Source organism: Propithecus coquereli, unplaced genomic scaffold, assembly GCF_000956105.1.
Source record: "Propithecus coquereli isolate 6110/MARCELLA unplaced genomic scaffold, Pcoq_1.0 Scaffold371, whole genome shotgun sequence".
In the NCBI taxonomy this organism is placed as follows: domain Eukaryota; kingdom Metazoa; phylum Chordata; class Mammalia; order Primates; family Indriidae; genus Propithecus; species Propithecus coquereli.
Genome location: NW_012149408.1, coordinates 612553 through 624642, shown reverse-complemented (window position 1 = coordinate 624642; position 12090 = coordinate 612553).

Genomic DNA, 12090 nt, shown 5'->3' with positions numbered 1-12090 from the left:
TATATTTTAACTCATTAATATACGATGAATAATTTTTATACCATTAAATATTTTACTTACAATTTTAATGATTCTTTAGAATTCTATTTTATGACTATCAATTTAATTAAAAAATCCATTGTTATTGAAAGGTAGATCATCTCTAATGTTTTATTATACATTACACTGAATCAATACTATGTTCCTACATGTTTTGTATATCTTAGTATTCCTTTAGAAAGAAATCTCAGAAAAATAATTTTTGGGTTGACAAACATTCTCATCTTTTAAAATTTCATTGTATATTTTGACAATGACATCCTTGACATTTTGTTCCTAATTAAAATCTCACCAGAAATGAATCAAGTACCAATTTTACTGAATCTATGACAATATGAACTACATCTTGGTCTGCATCTAAAGTAGTAGACAACCGAGGGAAGCTCATTTTCAGTCTTGGGAATACAGTTCTATGATCATTTTAGACTTTACATGTCCACAATAAGGAGTATTAAAGAGGCTGCTATCACCCATGGCTCTTCTATCAAGAAGCGTTCCTAGATAGGAATCTGCTCAACATTCAATGGAAGGAAAGAAAGAAATTTTCCAGTTGGGACAAGGAAATAAATACACAGAGACAGGAAAATCCAATATCATAGTGTGTGCAAAATTTAAAAAAGAAAAAAAAACATACAAATATAAAGTATACTAATTGGAAACAATAATAATGAAGAAGACTAAGCTTAGTACCAGTAAGGCTCCACTCTACAGATGTGAGCAGTCCTGAGGCACTTTTCATTTAATTATTTGCATGATTTATTGATTTATGTAATGGAACCTATGTGTGTACATATGTGTGTATGTGCAGAAGTTTTTTATGGCTGGCTGAACTGGATTCTAACTTTAAAAGAAGATTGATCCATACAAAGTCACCTTAAAGATCTACCTCAGCTCTGTCGAGCACGTTTAAGAAAATGTACTATGGGTAGCCACTTCCTACCCTGGGGGAGTCTGACCGAGTCTACCTCCTACTGCAGCCCTGGCATGAGGAATCGTTATGGCGGGCAGATGAATGTCAGATGAGGTCTTTAAGGAGGTCTTTAAGGAGCAGGGATGGAGATATTCTTGGTCCTGTCCAGGTGAGGGTCACCGTAAGTAGATGCATGTGTGTGTCCTGGGTTGATGTAGACTCTCCTCTCTTTGTAGTTCAGGAGGCTGGGCACCAGAGGTGGGCTCTCCACATGACCAGGGGAGCGCGCAGTAGGGATGCGGACTTGGTGCTAGGACTGTGCGCTCGTGGGGCAAGTCTGGTCCCTGCTCAGTGTGGCAAAGGCTGGAATATCCTCTGAACCACCTTGACATGGCAGTCAAGCTTTGGGAAGTCCAGGTCACATAAACGGAAGAACAGCACCCCTGTGTGTGGAGCTTAGAGGTCCTCGGGGACTTGGGCAGGCGACAGAGCCAGTGAGCAAGTCGGCACCATATTGGACAAAGACTTACTGGACGGATGAGAGATGCAAAGATGACTCTCTGGTCTGTTATTGGCACTCCATAGTCTTTGCCTCACCTGAGAAATCAGAAGAGATGAATCTGACACCAGTGTTCTGGGGAAAGTTGGGGGTACCATGGGGGTCTCAGGAAGGAAGTACTGAATTTCCTGGTAATTTGGCAAGCAACATTTTGAGGAACTTTCAACTTAACTGAAGAAGTTTGACCTGTTAAAGAAGAGGAGTGTGCTTTAATTCTCTTTGTGAATGTGTGTGAGTGTGTGCGCGCATGCAGGGATTGTGTGAGTAAATGATTGCCACATGGGCAAGGAGCAGGAAGAGAAAAAACATCAGTTGACCCATTCAGGTAAATTCCAGCCATGATTCCATTGTCCAATATGGACAAGGTTATCTACCAAGATGACATAGCAACCTTTGGCTGCACCACTGCTGGGGCACTGCTCCACCATTACTGACGGGGGGGAGTTATGGACTCATTAAACTGTTAAGCCTTCGCTTGATGAAGTGCCTGGGTGCGGAGCTTATTTTCTGCTCCTGTGCGTTCACAGTCCATCAACTGTGGGCGCCAAGCACCGGAACACATTTTGTGGTTCGTTGGGTCTCGGTGATCTATGGTGCCTCAGAAGTCACTTATGAGCGCAAAGAAATCCTGAGGTGGAGAAGAAAGCCATTAGGATTGGACTTGACCATCCTTGTCCACCTTTAAGGTGCACTGAATGAAGATTCCATTTGTTAATCCAAGCCCTGCTCATCTGGGGAGCACAGGTAATCACTCTCCGCTAGGCAGCCAGATAAATGTTGATAGGCACCTATGTGTTCGCAGATGCGTTTATATAGATGAAGAACGCTTACCGAGACAGCCCCTGGGGCATGCCATCCCATGGTCACTACTCCCAGAAACGCTGTGGTCACTGTGTCACCCCATTCTGGAGGTCCCAGCTCAGAAAGGGCCTCACTGCTGTCAACGAGGGCCTCGGGATGCCCTCGGAAGCAGGCGTTTCTATCACAGCATCCGGGTGCTGAGTGAGTGGCTTTTCTTCCCGCATGGCTCCTTAGTGTTAGGCTCACTCCTTTCTGAGCATCTTCCAGTTTGCCTTTCCCAAACTTTTGCTGTTAGAAATGCACGAGTGGCCGTTGTACACGCCACTTTAGTTGTCTTCATCGCAGCCTGAGGCCCACTTGGCTGACCCACGGCCGTGTTGACGCCCTTCTCTCCTGAGGAATGACCCGTGGCTGGAGATTGGCATCCGTGTGGGGCAAACCCTTGTGGTTGTCCTTCCCCTTCATGTATGGCCTCCTTGCCTTTCTGGACTTGAATGCTGAATTGGTGACGCCGGCTTTGCTTCCGGTTGAGTGTCCAGTGGTGCTGATGGAGGTGCAGGTGCGAGCTCTGCCCATGGGCACTATAAAATAACCCATTACAGAGGGCTAGCCCTGGAGCAGGGGGAGCTTGTATCACACCTGCTTTAAGTTAGAAGAACCCCTTAAAAAGGGGGAAAATCAAGTAAATGAACACTTTTTTGTCCATTTAACACCAGACACAAAGTTATACTGATTTTTTCATGGTCATGACTGGGGTGGAATGTTACCAGCATCTAGCAGGCAGAGGCCAAGGCTGCTGCTGAACTTCCCACAGTGAACAGGACAGCATCCTCCACACAGAATAACCCAGCCCAAATCTCAGTAGTGCCAAGGTCGGGAGCTGAGGGTAGAGATGTGGCGGTAAAGCGCTTGTGTGTGTTCTCATGCACAGCTAGGCCGGCACTTTTGACACTGTCGGATATCCGCTTAGGCTTCATCTGACTGCCTTTCCGTAACACTCAGACTTGGGTAATTGTACAAAAATGTTAACGCCTGTTATCTGTTAATTTCACATTCATCTATGCATTATTCCATGCCCCTTGATTACATTTCCCCCAAAACCCACAACATTTCAGCTGTTTGACTCTATAAATGTTCGAGTACCTGAGCTCTCTATGTCATATGGAAAATGCCTAAATATTTAGTTTTTCTATAGTTTTTAATTCAAAACCTGGGAAGCACAATATAGTCGGTTTCTTGATAACAACTATGGAATGTTTTATGCAGAAGTTTTATCAGGGGATCTTCCAATTCTTTAAATATAAGAGCAAACAAATTGACTTAACAATAGGAGTGAGTGAGTTTTCTTACTTAATTCCAGGCTAAATGTCTTTCTTCTACTAACAGGGACTGCATATTTGGAAAGAAAATATAGAATGTATAAACTTTAAAGAAGTTCTCATGGACCAAAAAGCTTGAAAATTGAAAAGTTATAAAATTAGCTGAGCTGTTTGTAAATATAATAATCTAGAGTAAAGAACATTTGTTCTGGTAACCAAGAAAACACACATGACAGGAAGAGACAAATTAGAAGTGTTTAGAAAATGTGGTCTTACTGTAAAAGTGAAAATTTTTGAAACCACAAAGCATTGTCACGGCCTTCCATGAGAACTCAACAGACAAGTGTATGTGAACAGATGCACCTGACGTTTTCCCCTCCCCTCACTTTACTTATGATAGACGTCCAACGGTGGGGCACAAGCCGAGATACACCCCACTGGACATAGGGAGATGGTGTAGATGCATGAGGGTGAGGAAGAGACAGAGACAGAGATAGAAAGGGGGTCAGAGAGACAGAGAGAGAGAAAGAGGAGGAGAAGGAAGAAGGAAAGAAATGAAGGAAGGGAATGGAGGAAGGAGAGAGGGAGGGAAGAGAGTTGGGACAGAATGAAAAGCTATGTGAACATGCCATTTCACAAGCTTTGTAGGACGTGCATTGCTGAGGCAGACTAGGGATTCCTATCAATAATTCAGCTGCTTCCTCCATGGATTAGAATAAACTGTATGTGAAACTGTCAATGAAACACACCAGTGACTAACAGCCTCTCATTCAGCTGTGTTTGCTGAGCTCCCGCCACACACAGACACCACGCGAGGAGCATCCCAGGACACTTAGATGACTTCAGACCCTCCCCCTTCCTTCCAGTTATTTGTAACGTAACAGAGAAGCTCACTACTTAATTTAGTGTGGTTTCATCCATGACATTGAGTGATGGTTTCATTTCTGAAACCCAAGATTAGAAAGTAGTTCTATTATTTATTTCAACAATTGAACTGGAAAACATGGATGACATTGCTTTCTAGAAGCAAACCACATGTTTACATCTTCTGTTTGGGGGAAAGAAAAGGACAATTGTGTGTCTAACTACAACATCTACGTAAAATGCTTCAATTACAAAGAGACGGAACAGATGATACAAGGACAGTCACTGGACACAGGGTCAAAGACGTCCGTCTAACCTAGATTTTCCTCCCACGTGGGCAACATTGGGTAAATCCTGAGCTCCAAGAGACACCTCTCTGTGAACCTGAGTGTACAGCTAGATGATGCTCTGGAAACCCTCACAGTTCTGTGAGTGTGTGTGTGTATATATATACATATTTTTCTTTCTACACTGGCTGGCTGTAACTCCTGCTGAAACTGAGAGTCAGCAGTAAGTCCTCCAGAGGGCAGCTGAGGAGACCACAGGCTGGGCGCAGAGAGGGCCATCTTGATAAATAAACGCACCACAGAGAGCCGGAAACTCTTGGAACCGTGAGTCAACATGCTGACCAGAGCCTTTGGGGACACATTTGTTAGTGTTTTTGCCTTATTAATAAAATAGCAACAGCATTTCAGTGCTGTGTAGCTAACAAGTATATGACACTGAGAGCCAGTCTAGGACACCCCGAGTAGTGTAGCGGCGAGATGACGACCCTGCTCACATTTACCTTTTGGGGAAGTGATCTGAATTGTGCACTTAAATGTATGTCACCTTGACAGTTGATGGTGAAAAACAATGTGAGAATAGCACTATTGCATTGCCTGAGTGGGAGGGGCCGGTGGGAGCCTGAAGATACAGAACGTTCTGAGAGCCCTGAAACGACGGGTCAGTTCTCTGCCCCTGGTGGCTTCGCCATCACAGGGAACAGGCATGGCGCTTGTCTAGCATGTGCAACGTATGGCTAGTACCCTGCCACTTCAGAGAGAGAGAGACACAGAGAGAGAGAGAGAGAATTGAGGCATTTAAGGCCCCCCTCATACAATCCTGGTGTTTAAAACTTTTGGTCTCGCCACTCCACTGGCTTGGCTCGGTGCCAACAATTTAGGGAAACCGATCCCATCGCCTCTGAGAGTAAGACTTTTCAGATACGCCTGAAGGTACAGTCGGAACAATTTGGCTGTGATTGTCTAAGAATAAGTTTAAGTCATGATTTTCAGATCCAAGAGATAGCATTATATTTCACATGAGTCTCCCAAGTATTTGTATAAAATAATTCTCAGTGCCCCCTAAGTTTCGCCTGTGATTTACTATTTCGCTGTTATGTGATATCCATTAAAGACATTTAGTAGGCATACCCTCAAGAAACGTCTTGAGAGTTTTATCATTTAGGGAATATTTAAATGGAGAAGAAATGCAAGTGTTAATGCAACAACCCAGCTTAAAGTTTTAATCAAAATAAACTTAGAGCCAGTGATTGGATTTATTAAGTTAGACGTTTATAGATGGAAGCAGCTGAACCTTACAATTTGGAGAAAGTTGATATAATAAAGAGCAAACCTCTACCGCGGTTTTGCATATACATGTATTTATTTATTTATTTAGTAATGCATATTCTGAAATATTTCTAAAGCAAGTAAAATAGCAAAAATAAAAATATTTGGAATAAAGATAAGCAGAATCGACAATGAGAATGACTTCATCTACTAGTTGTGGAAGTTTCAAATGGTTAAATTCAGTAGAATTTAGCCTAAATCTTAGTAAAACAGAACGGCGAATAAAAAATATAAATTGGCCATAAATTATTGTATTAATTTCCTATATTTTGATGAATAAGCAGATTTATATACTCTTTTATCAGAATTAATCTATCTTCATATATTCCAGAGCCCAAGTACGAAATTTCAATAAGCATCTCATCAGCTTCTTTCCTCTGCGGTACACGGAGCAAACGGAAAGCAGGAGGATGTGCGGAACCCCAAGGCGTTCGGCCACATCGCGAAATTCTTTCCACTATCATGTCGGTTTCTAAATTTCTGCTCCCACAGCCTCAGCCTTTTGGTAATCTGGTAATCAAGTTAAAAAACAAAATTGAAGGTATTCTATTGTGTTGCTGAAAATAACAACTAGCCCACTTATAACACTTCCTGCAACACAGGACTCTCCGAAGGACCTAGGGCTGCTCTGTAACCCTAAAGTCTCGTGTAGGAAGGGCTATCTCCTTTCAATTACCAAGATAGTTTTTGGACCAAAAAATATTTACCTTGATTAGTTGAAGTACAACATTAACGAAGAGTACTGTGTTGAGCAAAATTCTGATTTTTACTCCTCAAAAATATCCCTCATTGAAGACAGAGAGAAAAAAAGTGGCTGGAGTTGGCAGGGGGGAGCCCCAGAGGTAAGAGTGCTGCACACGAAAGCCCGGGGCTGCACGGGCCGTCTCCTCTGGGTACTCAGCCGGGTCTGTACGCGGGGTGAGGAAACCAAGGACAGAGGGAAAACCACCCACAAAGAAAGAAGAAAATAACACCTCACTTTCGTAAGGAGCCAGGAAAGTACTTAGTTTGCACCAGACATAATGGAAAACCTAATAATTAATAGGGTATTGGGCAGAGCACTCTGAAATGTCCTGCCTCAGCAATGAGAAATAACAGGCCCACAACAAAGCACCAAGTAAATGTTAAAAGTAAGATCCGAAGAGATCAAGCTATTTTTAGATAATTTAACTTCATCCCTAAACAGGGCTCAATAATTCTTACAGGATTACAAAATTATCCCAAATCCAACAAGGTGAAGTTCACAAAGATTGGCATCTAAAAAGTACTTATCAGCCATGCAAAGGGCAGGAAAATAAGACCCATAGTGAACAGAAAATGCAATCAAACTAAACTGACCCAGACTGACACATAGATTAGAATCAGCACATAAAAACGTTAAAAAATTGTTATACTTGCATTTCATATGTTCTAAATATTAAGTAGCAACACAGAAGACCTTATAAAAACATTGAGATTGAACACCTACGGATAGAAATGGCAATGTCTCAGATGAAAATACTCTAGATATGTTCGATACATGTTAGACATTGCAAAGGAAAAGACTAATGAACTTGAACATATAGCAACCGAAACGATTTAAAATGACATGGTGGGGAGGATGAAACATATGAACAGAACAAAATCCAGCTGTGGGACAAATAAAAATAGATCAATAGGGGTATACAGGAGGTAGTGGCAGAAAAAAATTAAAGAATAACCATGTATTTTCAAAATTTGATAAAAATTATTAACCCACAAAAATGTAATGATAAAAACTATGAACCCCTAGAAATTTAATTTAATAAAATCTGTGAACCCACAGAAGTTTAATAAATCCCAAGCATAAGAAACATGAAGAAAACTATACAAAAGCACATATCAAATTTCTTAAAACAAGTATGTATTAGTTATCTATGCTGCATAACAAATTATTATGACACTTTGCAATGTACATTTATCATCACTGCAAAATTCCTAAAGGTCAGGATTCCAGACAAGGCTTAGCTGGCTGCCTCTGTCTTGTTCTCTAACAAGGCTGGATTCATGGTGTTGGCCAGGACTACTGTGACTTCAAGGATGGGATGGGGAGCAGCTGCTTCCCAACTCACTTATGCTGTGGCCCTTGGTAGCTTCAGGCCCTCAGTAGTAGGTGGCAGAAAACATCAGAGATGTGCCACTTGGGCTTCTCCACAGGACAGCTCATGACACATAGCATTGCTGTAGGACAGAAGCCATGGTCTTACTGCAATTTAATCTCAGAAATGATATTCCATGACTTCTGCTGTATTCTCTTCATCAAAAGTGAGTAAATAAGCCCAGCCCACTCTCAGGGAAGGGAACTGCACAGATGTGAATACCAGGGTGTAGGATCGTGGAGGCCCACCTTAGAACCTGCCCACCACAGTTGATAAAAGGAAAGTCCTAAATCAATGAGAAAGAGAAAAGCACAAAAGAATGTGCTATGTACAGAAGATCACAGATAAGAATGGCTGGTGCTTTCCTCATTGGACACAATGTAAGTGACAAGACAATGAGGCAACATCTTTGAGGTACCAGGTGGGAGGGGGAGCTGTCAACTGAGTATTCTATACCCAGCAAAAATAGCTTTCAAAAACAAAGTGACATAAAGTCATTTTTAAACATTCAAAATCTGAATGAATTTTTCACCAAAGACATAAACTACAAAAAATATTAAAGGAAGTACTTCAGGCAAAAGGAAAATGTACTAGTTAGAAAGTTGAATCTACATAAAGGAATGAAAAGTATTAGACATGTTAACTACATGGATAAATATATGATATTTTTATCGTTACTTAAATCTCTTGAAAATAATAACAATGCAGCATGAAGTTTACAATATATGAAGGTAAAAAGCATGATAATAATTTAAAAAATGATGAGAGGGCAAAATGTAGGCATACAGTCATGTGTTACTTAAGTGGGATGCGTTCTGAGAAATGTGTTGTTTCAGGCAATTTCATCCTTGTGCAAACACCGTAGAGTGCACTTACACAGACCTGTATGGCACACTCTACCTCTCCTCTAGGCAACACGGTATAAGCTATTGCTCCTGGGCTACACATCTGCACAGCATGTTACTGTACTTAATACTGTAGGCAACTGTAACACAATGGGCAATATTTGTGTATCTAAACATAGAAAAGATACAGTAAAAATATAGCATTATAATCCCATGGGACAGCCATTTCTATGTGGTCCACCGTTGACCTAAACATCATTATGCAGCATATGACTGTACTATTATAAGTTTCTTATACTTTCATAAAATATGACATAATATCCCTTGATAGCAGTCTGTGATAAGTTAAAATGTATCCTATGAACCCTAAAGTGATATCCAAAATAAGAAAACAAAGAATTATGAATAATAAAACAACAGAGAAGAAAAGATGAATCATAAAAATCTGATACAATAAAAGGCAGAAAAAGAGGTAAAACAAGAACAAATTCCAGATGGGACAAATTTTTAAAAAATCATGACAGATATAAGCCTAAACATATGAATAATCACATTAAATTTAATATATTTTCAGGCTACTCAACTGTTTTTGTGAATAAAATTTTATTGGAACGCAGCCATGCACATTGTGTTAATATTGTCTGTGGCTGTTTTCACATCCAGTGGCAGAGCTGATGAGTTGAAACAGACTGCAGGACCCACAAGCCTACAACAGTGATTGCCTGCTCACTTCTGATCTAAACACCCTAAGTAAAGGCTACATAAAGGTTGCATAAAAAGCAATACTCAACTCTGTACTTACTGCAACATGTGCATTTTAACTACAACAAAAAAAGACATACAAAATTATAGTAAGATGATGGAAAATATACACTATGCTAATACTAATAAAAGAATGGTGGAGAGGCCGCTAGATTAGCATTAGACAAAGTGACTTCAGGACAAACAGTGTCAATAAGGAGAAAGATCAATTCATAAAGATAGAGGAGTTAATTAATCAAGAAGATATAACAGTAGTAAACATTTCTTTACCTAACAAGAGTGCTTCAAAATAGTTAAAGCAAAACCTGGTAGCACTACAAGCAAAATGCACAAACATTCTTTTCAAATGCACACAGACTGTATTTTGGGCTGTAAACTAAGTGTCAATAAATTCAAAACGAAGTATGTCCTAACCACAATGAAATTATGTTAAAAATCAAAGCAGTTAGGGAGAAGGAATAAGTTCGAGTGCTTCATAGGACAATAGGGCAACTATAATTAGAAGTAATTTATTATATGTTTCAAAATAGCTAGAAGAGAAGATTTGGAATGTTTCCAACACAAAAATGTGATAAATGTTTGTGGCGATAGACACCCCAATTACCCAGAATTGACCATGACACACTGTACGCTTGTATCAAGAGGCAACGTGTTCTTTGGGATGCCACGCGGTCTCTCTGCTCTCTTCCCCTCCCCTTCTCTCTCTCTCTCTCATTCTTTCTGTCTTTCTAAGGGATATTTTTTTTTACTTTTATGTCTTAAAAAAGAAGATACAACATGTACCCCACAAATATGTACAACTCTTATGCATCCATAATTTTTTTTAAAAAATCAAAAGCAGAATCCTTGAGATTTTGGAAACTAAATAGTACACTTCTAAATAACCTTTTGGTTCCAAAGAAAAAGTCCAAAGAGAGATTAGAAAACATTTTAAACTGAATGAAATATATGGGGTGCCACTAAAACATTACTTGGGGTGGCAGAGTTTATAGCAAGAATGGTTATATTAGAATGGAGGCAAGGTCTCAGATTGATGCCTTGAGTTTTCACTTTAAGATATCATAAAAAAAAGAGCAAATTAGACACAAAGTAAGTAGAAGAAAGAAATGATGGAGCAATGGATGAAATCCAAGACCAAAAAAAAAAAAAAAAAGCAACAGGGAATATCTATGAAACCAAAACAGTTTTTTGAGAGGATTCATAAAACCAATAAATCTCTAGTCAGACTCATTAGAAAAAAAACCACAAATTATTAAATACCAATAGCAGGAACGAGAGAGGTTGCATTGCTATATATTCTACAAATAGTAAAAGTATAGTAAGAGAATATTATGAACAACTTTATGCCAATGAATTTGACAACATAGATGAAACAGACAAATTCCTTGACATACAAAGGATTTTGCATTGCAAAGCTCCCTGGAGAGGAAACAGGAAACATGAAGAGCACTGCATGTGTTACCAGATATCGAATTTGGAGTTTAAAGCCTCCAAATGTAAAAATGCAAAGGTAGAAAGTACATATAAAATACAACGCTTTTGGAAAACAGTATGGCAATTTTTTGAAACATTAAACATACACCTTCCGTATGGACCAAATGACCTGCCCTAGCCGTTTACCCAGAAGAAAAGAAAACATGAGTCCACAGGGAGCTTGTCAGTGAGCGCTCCCAGCAGCTTCCTGTGTAACGGGGAAAGCTGCCAACAACTCAACGTCCAGCAACAGGTGGGTGGACAAAAGCACTGTGGTTCACACAATACTACCTAGAATAAAAACGAATGACTATCGATACACACAGCAATGTGAATCAAACTCAAGATCATCAAGGTGCTTGAAAGAAGGAGTATGCACTATATGACTGTATGATATAAAGTACGTGAAAATAGAAACTGATCTAAATCCATAGCGACAGAAAGCAGAGCAGTGGCTTCCCGTTGGAAGTGAGTAGGAGGGATGGGATTATTAATAGAAAGGAACACAGAGATATCGGGGTCGGGGGTGACGCGCGATGCATACGTTCACTGCCTCAGTTGTGATTTCATGGATGTAAACACATGTCAAAACCTGTCAAAATTTACATGTTAAATATATTCTGTTTATGTCAGTCCCATCCCGATAAAGCTGTTTAAAGAACAGGTTTGTTAAAGCACCTGTTGGAGCACGTGGCTGACTCTCCTGTCAGAGCCCCACCTTCCCGTCGTGAGAGCAGGACGTTTTGAGAGAAAAGTTCATTTTCAAATTCTAAAAAAAAAAAAAAAAA